Below are 9,892 nucleotides of genomic sequence, written 5' to 3'. Positions count from 1 at the left end.
GGTCAGATCAGACGCAAACGCATAGTCCCAGAATTGGATGTGCCATGCCGGCCACTGACTTGGAACGCCGAACGTGAACATCGGCGGAGAGCGGAGAGTGATGCTGGCGGTTACCAACAGAGTTGGGGGCAGCTCCGCGCTCGACATTCTGACGCCAGGAAGGGGTGTTGTTTGCGGCACGGTCGAGTTATCTAAAGCTTGTCAACAAGCAGCAACTGCATCACGTTGTTTATGTGACTCGAAGAACACGCTACTTTATTTTCACCGCGCAATCGACTCCTATGAAGTGCATTGCCATCAAGTCATTTGGGGCATGTCTATTGCGCCCTATACATAAGTTACGTATTCTATGCGCGTAACTAAACCGAGTAGTATTCAATCAAGAAGCAAACGCAAATGCGTTGTTCGATAGCTCATCGAAACCGTAGGTCTCTAAATGTGCGGCCTCTTTTGTGTGGATTAGATTGTGTTCCGTGGGTTCAAAATGCTTCTTCGAGCGCACATCGTAGCAACCTTGTGACACATTGCAATCTCTACCACGCATGGTCTACAAAGCGCAGACGAAGCTCAAGCCTCCTCAGGTGGAGGCCAAAATTGCTCTGGACGGGTACTCGCCGAGAGTGTCGAGCAAAACCGGTCACGCATCTAAAGCTATTGTACTTTTTAATATTTCTTGCGCACTAGATCTTTTGCTTATTAAATGATTATTACCCCGCACCGGACAAATAAAATCACGCGTACTTCATGAATTGTTGTTCCTATGATAACAGGTTGTGTTTCTTCGCTACAGAAGCACTATAATGGGGTCTATATATTGCTACTTTTCAACGCCGAGAAAACGGGGGTTTAAGCAAAGTTTCATAAATTGTACTCTTTCTGAAATAGTGTATTTAGTCAACGCCATCATTTGCATTCCACAAAATCCAGGCTATTCATATTAGACTGTGGTCATTAATGATAGTGTTCGAGGTTTTCTTTACAATTTATTTTCGCATTCATGTCGGCTTATCGCAGTGTGGGGTGGAGCAATTCACTGTAGTAGAAATAAATCTGCTTTCTTTCTAAGCAAACACTGCTCCTGTAAGTTTCAATGCGGTAATGATGTGTCGCTGTTGATACATTATGGAGATGAGTATTGCAGCTACATATAGTCACTACCTGGCAACAAGAAGTACTTAATACTTAATGCGTGCCTTTAGAATGGCGAATAAATGTATAGTCCAGATTAGCTACGAAAACAATATCAATTCTACAAAAAGACAGATGTGTATAGTAAATGTATATGATTACGGTAAGGTGAAGCTACCTTGTTTTACCTATGTTGTACGCTGGTTCACGTTTGCACTTTTATTTCTGTCGTTCGTTATGTTTCATTCATGGTGCATACCAAAGCAGAGAGTTGCGACTATCATAATTAGATTAAAGGTACTGCTTTTGGAGCTGTGTACACTCGAGAGTTAATTTCCGCTTTTTAACGTGGAAGGCAGCGCCTCTTCTCAACTCAAGTGGTCAAGAAATGGCGCTGGAGGCACTGCAGTTACCAACACTCCGCGAAAGTTTGTGTGCGCCCAGTCGGTACCGGTGTGTTTTCTAAGATATTCTGTTACGTAAGAAAATCCTGCCTTTGTTATTGCCGAGTCACGTTTTTAGACAATGGGCAGCGCTACGCTGCAATCACAGAAGATGAGCAAGAACTCAAATGTTCAGACTTGTCTTTGAAGAATGGAGTGAATTCCTCGTGGGATTACATTTCAACAACAACTGCTACAACAACTAGTACTGCTGCTACAACTATTCCGTGCTACTCCTCTTTGACTGATTCGCGGAAAAGAATTTATGTACGTCGCGCGTTTTTGCTTCACAGGGCACACAGCATCGTATGGCAGAATGTGTGCATTGTGCGATCGAGAGCAGAAAACATGAAATTACTGCGTGAACTAGGCTTGTCGGTTGTCTTTTTTTATAGAAATGCACGGTCGTTCTCACGCCGAGAGGTGGATTAAAGTTGGCGGTTCACTACAATGACTCCGCGGCTTGCAATATTTACTATGATCCCCAGCAAGCAGTTGCCCTGTCTTTTGAGACTGCTCTCAGCATCGAACATAAGGTAAGTAAAGCTCTTTTTACCATATCTGAGCACATGAAATCTAGAATAAACATATTGTCATCGAAATATAGGAATGATCGTTTACTTAAGAGTATCTCAATGAAAGGTTATCCTAGATGATTTAAAAAAAATGACCCGAGCTGATTAAATTTAACACGCAGACACTACTGTCATAGGAGCAACTTCTCTCACGGACAAAGAAATTAACTACTGTAAGGTGCAGATTGCTTTTCACAATGCCCTCACGGATAACCTTCGTCTAATAGCGTACAAATTTTGCATGACTATCAGTTTTTATATCCATAGCGCGATGACAACATCGTATTTTGCTATCATATTGCGGAAGTTACAATCCAGTGCAGGAGATATGAATAAAAGAAGAAAAAAACTTTATTTCTCCCCACTCGCGAAGCACTAAAAGCGATGACATGAAATAGCGCTGCGCTGAAGCGTTTCCCGAAAACTGTCTATTAGAGAGCTTTAGTGAGTCCAGTATAACGGTTTACGCATTTCCGTTGCAAAAGACGCGGTTAGGATCAGCGTAAGCGTGAGCAGCCGGTTGGAGGCACCAACTAGCGGCGTAAAGCTCGACCAAAGAACCACAGAGCTAATACTGCCATAACCAAGCGTACTCAACTTCGCTGCTGGATGAAGTGTTCGGCAGGCGTAATCATTTTCTTTTTCAACGAATACAATGGCGGAACACGAAAACGTGTCTATTACGCATTGAGGTTACACGAGATTTCACGTCGTCTAATCTATAGGTGACGCCACTAGTTTATTTTACTGTCATTGTCCGGTAACTCAGTACAACGCAGGCGTCATTGCGTATACGGGAATACCGGACACGCCAAATCTCTTGAACACGCGGCAGCGAAAACGTTGGCACGAAATGGCACGCTGGCAGAAACAGGACCCAGGCATTTGCAAAAAAATACTGCGCATCTCAAAGCACTATTTCGATAGGAGCGCTCATGTCGTGGCAGGCGAGGCACATCCATGGTGCACGAGATGAGACCACATAAATGAAAGATTGGATCAATGAATGAATGAATGAATGAATGAATGAATGAATGAATGAATGAATGAATGAATGAATGATTGAATGAATCAATCACTGAATTAACCATGAAAGGGAGGACCAAAAGTGTGGGGTACGGGAGGAGGAAGATTCAGAGGAGAGACGCGCACCCATCATATCGCGCACCAGGTCGCAAATAACGCCCATGTTGGCCAACGTGACGTGGGGATCAAGGTGTTCGAGAATATCTTTTTGGTAAAGGTTCAATACGAGTACGTAAAAAAAAAAAACCTACTGTTGTCGCATCCAAGAGAATCGAAAGTTTGTCAGTGCAGTAAAATGAAATGTATGTTGACTGCGCGCGCATAAGGAGTGCCAGAACGTGCATGTGCTAGAGGAAAATTGTCGACATTTCTGTTGTAATTAGACGCAGAAGGAACACTGGTGTTTAGTGTACGGTGCTAATGCCTCCAGTGAATGGTGGAATACTTGTGCGATTCACCATTCACACAATCACATGTGCTAGCGATACCAAATCGGCAAGGCATTAATGACGGCGACGGCTAAAAATAGCCTCAAGTGTCCATATCGCGATTTCGATAAAACGTCCTTTTACCTATTCATTCGGAGCTCGCTAATGAACTGCACATTATGCGAATAATGCCGGAGCCCATCTGGCAATCAAAATGTGATGATGGCTTTGTGCATCAAAACTGATTTTTTTAAATTTTATATGATGACTTCCTGGTGTTGACACAAATTGTCAGACGTGTTGCATAAGGATAACACGCAAGTTGTCGAATCGAGTCTAAATACGATATTATCGATAAACTTGATTGCTAAAGCAACCAATAAATAGAATCGCTCAAAGCTTTGCACTATTAAACTTGCAAACAATGAATGCTTCAGAATGTTCCAAGTAAAAACATTTATTTTGAACATTCTTTAAAACTTCTAAGCATACAACTGGTGACGAACTTTTTTACGGCGGCTCAGTGAACAGTCCTTGAAGTTATCATCCACTTTTATGGTCCGTAACAGTACTCATCATTATTATGAGTAGCAACGTGCTGCCATTCAGAAAGACCGATGAAAAGTTCTCGGCTCGCTGAAGTGTTCTAGGGCGCGTGGAGTTGCAGCGCTCCTGACACCACCGCGTCGAGCAGAAAAATAAGGAAACACGGAACTTGCTATTGAGTTCGCTTGATAATCGGATAATAATAATAATCGAATAAATTAAACCATTGTATCTTAAACATCTCACACCGGTGGTCTGACGCAAGCTTCATTCTCGCTTGCCTCTGCTGTCCCGTTGTAGTACCGTATCATGACCGTCAACATTTTATTTATAAATCAAAAGCACATTATTGGTTGCAAAATGGGTCTTGGGATGACTTCTGACAGTTTCTAATATGACATCATTCTTACAGATCCTACTTCGCAGGAATAATGCTCTAGGCGCTGCAGCGTATAGTTAAATTTCGATATTTAACTTATCTTGGATTTTAATACATATACAGGCAAAAAAGTTGCAGAAATAATTGGCGATGATTGCCCATTTAGGCCAAAAAAGAAACTGCCAAGCGCTTCTAGAAATGAAGCTTCTTTTTGGATTAATTTAAATAGCTTTTTGAAAGCTGCGCCCGGTTATTAAAAGTCGACGAGCATACATTTGTCACAGTGAAGATGTTTAGGTAACGCTTCTAGTTTTTTTGCCTGATTTAGAAGACAACCGAGCCGTTAACCAGAGATACCTAGAGATAGAGAGAGAGAGAAACAAATGGAAAAGCAAACGAGACACATGGAGGGTAAGAAGAGTATATCTCTCGTTTGCTAACCTGTACTGCAGAAGGACAAAAGGCACAAAAAAAGAGAAAGTGGACGAAATAAATCGCATTATAGAGCTCTGCGTTGCGCCATACAGTGATGATGCGCACTGTAAATATCTCGTAGAGAAAGAACACCAAACAGTGCGCAGTCACAATTTGTCCCACAACCCGGGGTCCTTTAGGAAACACCGCAACACATTTATAACGGCTAGCATTGAAGTCCAGTTCGGCGACTGTCCAAGAATTTTTAGCTTATTCCAGCTGCTCTGTATATGAGAGCGCTGCTCGTGGCTGGTTTGTGTGAGGGCACTCGCAAAGAAGGTGCGCGATTGTTTCACTACATCATATCTGCAGCGGTACAATAGACGGCTATACCAGCGATACATGGCGATTTAACAGCATAATTGGTGCCCGGCGAGGAAACTGATTTTCCGCCACGGAAATGCACTTTTCTCGCATAAGATAAATTTCTACCGGCAAAGCACGGCACGGGTCTGGTTTCGAAACCACGACGAAGAATTGACTAGCAGGGAGCAATGCAAGCAAACGCTCCGCGAGTTATTCGGCAAGCCTGTTGGCCGTCAGCGAGCTGTGCAAAAGGAACTTGGGTCTCGCATCCAGACGTCAACCGAATCATACGTGACATACATCCAGGATATCCTCGCCCTTTGCCGCAAGGTTGACGAGCGGATGTCAGAAGAAGACAAACTGAACCACGTACTGAAGGGCATAGCGGACGACACTTTTAATCTTCTGGTATATAAGAATTTTTTCACTATCGACGACGTAATTCATGAATGTCGACGCTTCGAAGAAGCAAGAAGTCGTAGCATCGCACACCAGTTCACGCGTCTTCCAAATTCAGCTGATACTTCGTCGTGCGAGGATCTTCACTCTCCGCATCAGCCGCCAACGTCAGAGACTCTCGTCCGTGTCGTTCGGCGAGAGATTGAAGCCACGGCACCGGTTGGCTTCCAGACCTATGCTACCGGTTCTCGACCAACAATTTCGCTCGTGCAGTCTGTCGTACGCGAAGAGTTGGCGAACCTTTGCATTCAGTCTGTCTGTTCCGTCAACCGATCGGATACCTACGCCTTTCCTACTATCCCTTCGTCGCGACGCCAGTACCCCTCTCGGCCTTTTCGCAACCCAGCGGAATGGCGAACATCCACGGACAGGCCGATTTGCTTCAACTGCCGACGCGTTGGCCATATTTCCCGTCACTGCCGAAATACCTGGACATCATCGCAGTATCAGTCTGCGTTCCCACCTTACCGACGCTCACCAGCTACTGGTCCACCACCGGAAGATTCCATAGAGCCATACAGCTCTACTCAGGTGTCCGCATCTACGCGGCAGAGTCGTTCACCCTTAACACGACGTCCCCTGTCTCGCTCCTCCACTATTCGCCGTTCTCCATCCCCCATGTACCGGCGCTCTACGGGAAACTGACAGGTGCAGCTCCGACGGATGACGCTGCTAGAACGACGCGGACTGCAATACCTCAACTGACCCTACCAACGGATAGGAATTTATTGATGTGTATGTGGATGGCGTCCCTGTTACTGATCTGCTAGATGCTGGTGCGCACATCTCTGTGATGAACGACCAGCTTCGTCGACGACTCACTAAAGTCCCGACACCTTTGGCGTCCTATGTTGTGCGCGTCGCTGATGGAAGAACACTGGCCACAATAGGAATGTGTGCCGCTCGTGTGGGCGTTGCTGGCCACCAAACCTCTGTATTATTTACTCTTATTCAAGCGTGTGCCCATGACGCTATTCTAAGCCTTGATTTTCTATCCGCTCACTCCGCACTTATCGAATGCTCCGCTGGGCTTGCTCAACTCGATTTGCCTTGCTCTGACCCACCCGAGGAAGTTCCTAGCAGACTGTGCAGTTCAAATCATGCCGTTCGGTTTATGTAATGCTCCAGCTACATTTGAAAGCCTGATGGACACACTCCTGCATGGTCTGAAATGGTCCATTTGTCTTTGTTACTTAGACGACGTCATCGTTTTTGCTCCTACATTTACCACGCACCTGGAGCGCCTCTCGCTCGTTTTTTCTGCTTTTCGCACTGCTGGCCTTCAACTTAATTCATCTAAATGCCACTTTGGCCGCCGTCAAATTGCTATCCTCGGTCATCTTGCTGACTCTTCTGGTGTGCGCCCAGACCCAAACAAAGTTCGTGCCGTACATAATTTTCCCGTGCCAACATGTCTTAAAGATGTCTGGAGCTTCGTGGGTCTGTGCTCATGCTTCCCCCGCTTCGTGCACAATTTTGCGGAGGTCACCCGTCCTTTTAGTGCTCTTCTGAAGGCAGATGTTTCATTTTCTTGTGGCCCTGCGCAGGCAACCGCCTTCTCAAAGCATATCTCCCTCCTGACGTCTCCACCCATCCTGGCGCACTTCGACCCGTCTGCTCCAACAGAAGTCTACACTGATGCCAGTGGTCATGGAATCGGTACCATTTTATGCCAACATCAGCGAGGTCAAGACCGCGTGATTACATACGCCAGCCGTCTGCTTTCTACCGCTGACCGGAATTATTCCATCACTAGGTAAGGGTGAAATTTCATCCTTACCAATATGGTCGCCCATTTAAGGTCACCACCAACCACCATGTACTCTGCTGGCTTTCGTCCATGAGAGACCCTACCGGCAGCCTCGGGCGCTGGGCGCTACGCCTACAGAAATACTCGTACACAGTTGTCTACAAGTCCGGCCGTTTACACCAACATGCTGACTGCTTGTCCCGCCATCCAGTCGACCTTCCTGATGTTCCTGCGACCGATGCTTCTGCTTCTATATTTTCGCTATGTGCTTTCGCTGACCGCGGTTCGTACAGCGCCGAGATCCCAACATACGTGGTATCATGGACACGCTGACATCTGGGACAAGCGATCCCTCCCTTCGCTTGTTAGTACTCCAGGACGGCATTTTACATCGGCGCTGCATGCACCCCAGTGGACCTGAGATGCTGCTTGTCCTTCCCCGGCATCTTCGTACCACTGTTCTGTCCCAGCTGCACAATATACCGACTTCTGGTCACCTTGGGGAATCTCGTCCGTACGACCGTGTCTGGCGTGGTTTCCAGAGGTATACACAACCAGTGTATGCCCCTGGTGCAACGACCACACAGCCACACTGACACACATTACATACCAGTGTACGGAACGCCCAGCCGAGGCAGTATCCAGGCTGGTGAGCTTATCACAGACACTCACAACGTGGTCTTGGGAGGCACGACTTTCCGAGCTGGCACTGGGAAGCCAACTGGCGACCCTGGACCAGGCCCGGCGAGCCGCCGCGGCCAGTGGGGCTCTACAAGAGGGCTCCACCCGAGAATAACCACACCAACCACTCTTCGTACAATAAAGTTTATTCTCTCTCTCTCTCTGTCTGGCGACGATTCTTTTGGCCTTGTCTGTACCGATTGGTCCGCCGATATGTCGCTTCGTGTGGGTTATTTCAGCGTCGGAAGAAGCCGTCTGTGCTCCCTGCTGGTCAACTCCAACCTCTTGACGTTCCGCCGAACCCTTCTCTCGCGTTGGTGTACACCTCCTGGGACCTTTCCCCCCATCTACCTCCGGCAACAAGTGGATTGCCGTCGCAACCGATTATACAACTCGGTTTGCGACCACCAGAGCCCTTCCAACCTCCTGTGCAACAGACGTAGTCGACTTCCTGTTGGACAACAACATTCTTCACTACGGCGCTTCTCGTCAACTTCTTACCGACCGGGGTCGCTACTTCCTCTCTGCAGTTGTGGACGACTTGCTCCGCTCCTGTTCTACCAAACTTACTACTGCATAACATCCCCATACGAACGGTCTTACTGAGCGGCTTAATCGAACAATCACGGACATGTCTCCATGTATGTGTCTGATGACCATCGTGACTGGGATACTGCTCTCCTTTTTTTCGCATTCGCGTACAATTCCTCTCGCCACGACACGGCCAGTTACTCGCCATTTTATTTGTTGTACGGCCGCGATCCCGTATTGCATTTTGACACAATACTGCCTACCCCTCAAGAGCCCGTGTCTGAGTATGCCCTCGACATCATTGCCCGAGCCGAAGAAGCATGTCAAGTTGTTCACCATCGCCTTTGTGCTTCTCAGAGCACACAGAAAAGCATTTATGACAGTCGTCACCGTGACGCCGTCTGTGCTCCCAGGGATCTTGTCCTTCTATGGTCACCGACCCGCCGCGTCGGCCTCTCTGAAAAACTAGTGTGTCGCTACTCCAGTCCTTACCAGGTCCTCCGCAAGGTGACCGACGTGACCTACGGGATCTCTCCGATCACACCTACTACTCCAGACTTCCCATTATGTCGTTCATGTCAGCCGCCTGAAACGCTACCAGTCCTCTGATACCTAGGAAGCACCGCGTTGGCGCTTCGACGCCGCGCGGAAATATGTTACACTGCTCCGCACAGCATCGAGAAACAGGAGCACGAGCTTGGGGGCTGAAGAAGACGACACTTCGGTGACTGACTGATTGTGTCAATCCTGTCAATCGTCTCCATATTGTAAATACATTTTCCTGTCTTGCTTCTTCCCTCCGTCACAATGTATATATATATATATATATATAAATATATATATACGGCTTCCCGGATTCACCGGGCCCACTTTTGAGGAGGAGCTGCGCAACCTGTAGTTGAGCTGTTCTATGGCGCACGTGCGGGTCTAAACGTTTTATTTCGCACCGGCTGTCACTAATGCCTGAGAGTGTTGACGAAAGCATTATTTTAGCTTGACATGGAAAGTTTGCATCGTGCAGGCATTTTTAGCGCAACAGTACCACCACATCATACAGCCGGTTTCTTTGTATATCATAGAGTTTATCACTATATTACCTATAGAGGGAAAACGGGCGCTCATGCGCTGTGGTATCCGTGGGAATGCCGGTATATTGTGACTTCGGA

The sequence above is a fragment of the Dermacentor silvarum genome, chromosome 8 (assembly GCF_013339745.2).
Source record: "Dermacentor silvarum isolate Dsil-2018 chromosome 8, BIME_Dsil_1.4, whole genome shotgun sequence".
Taxonomy (NCBI): Eukaryota; Metazoa; Arthropoda; class Arachnida; order Ixodida; family Ixodidae; genus Dermacentor; species Dermacentor silvarum.
Note: the sequence above shows the minus strand (reverse complement) of the source record.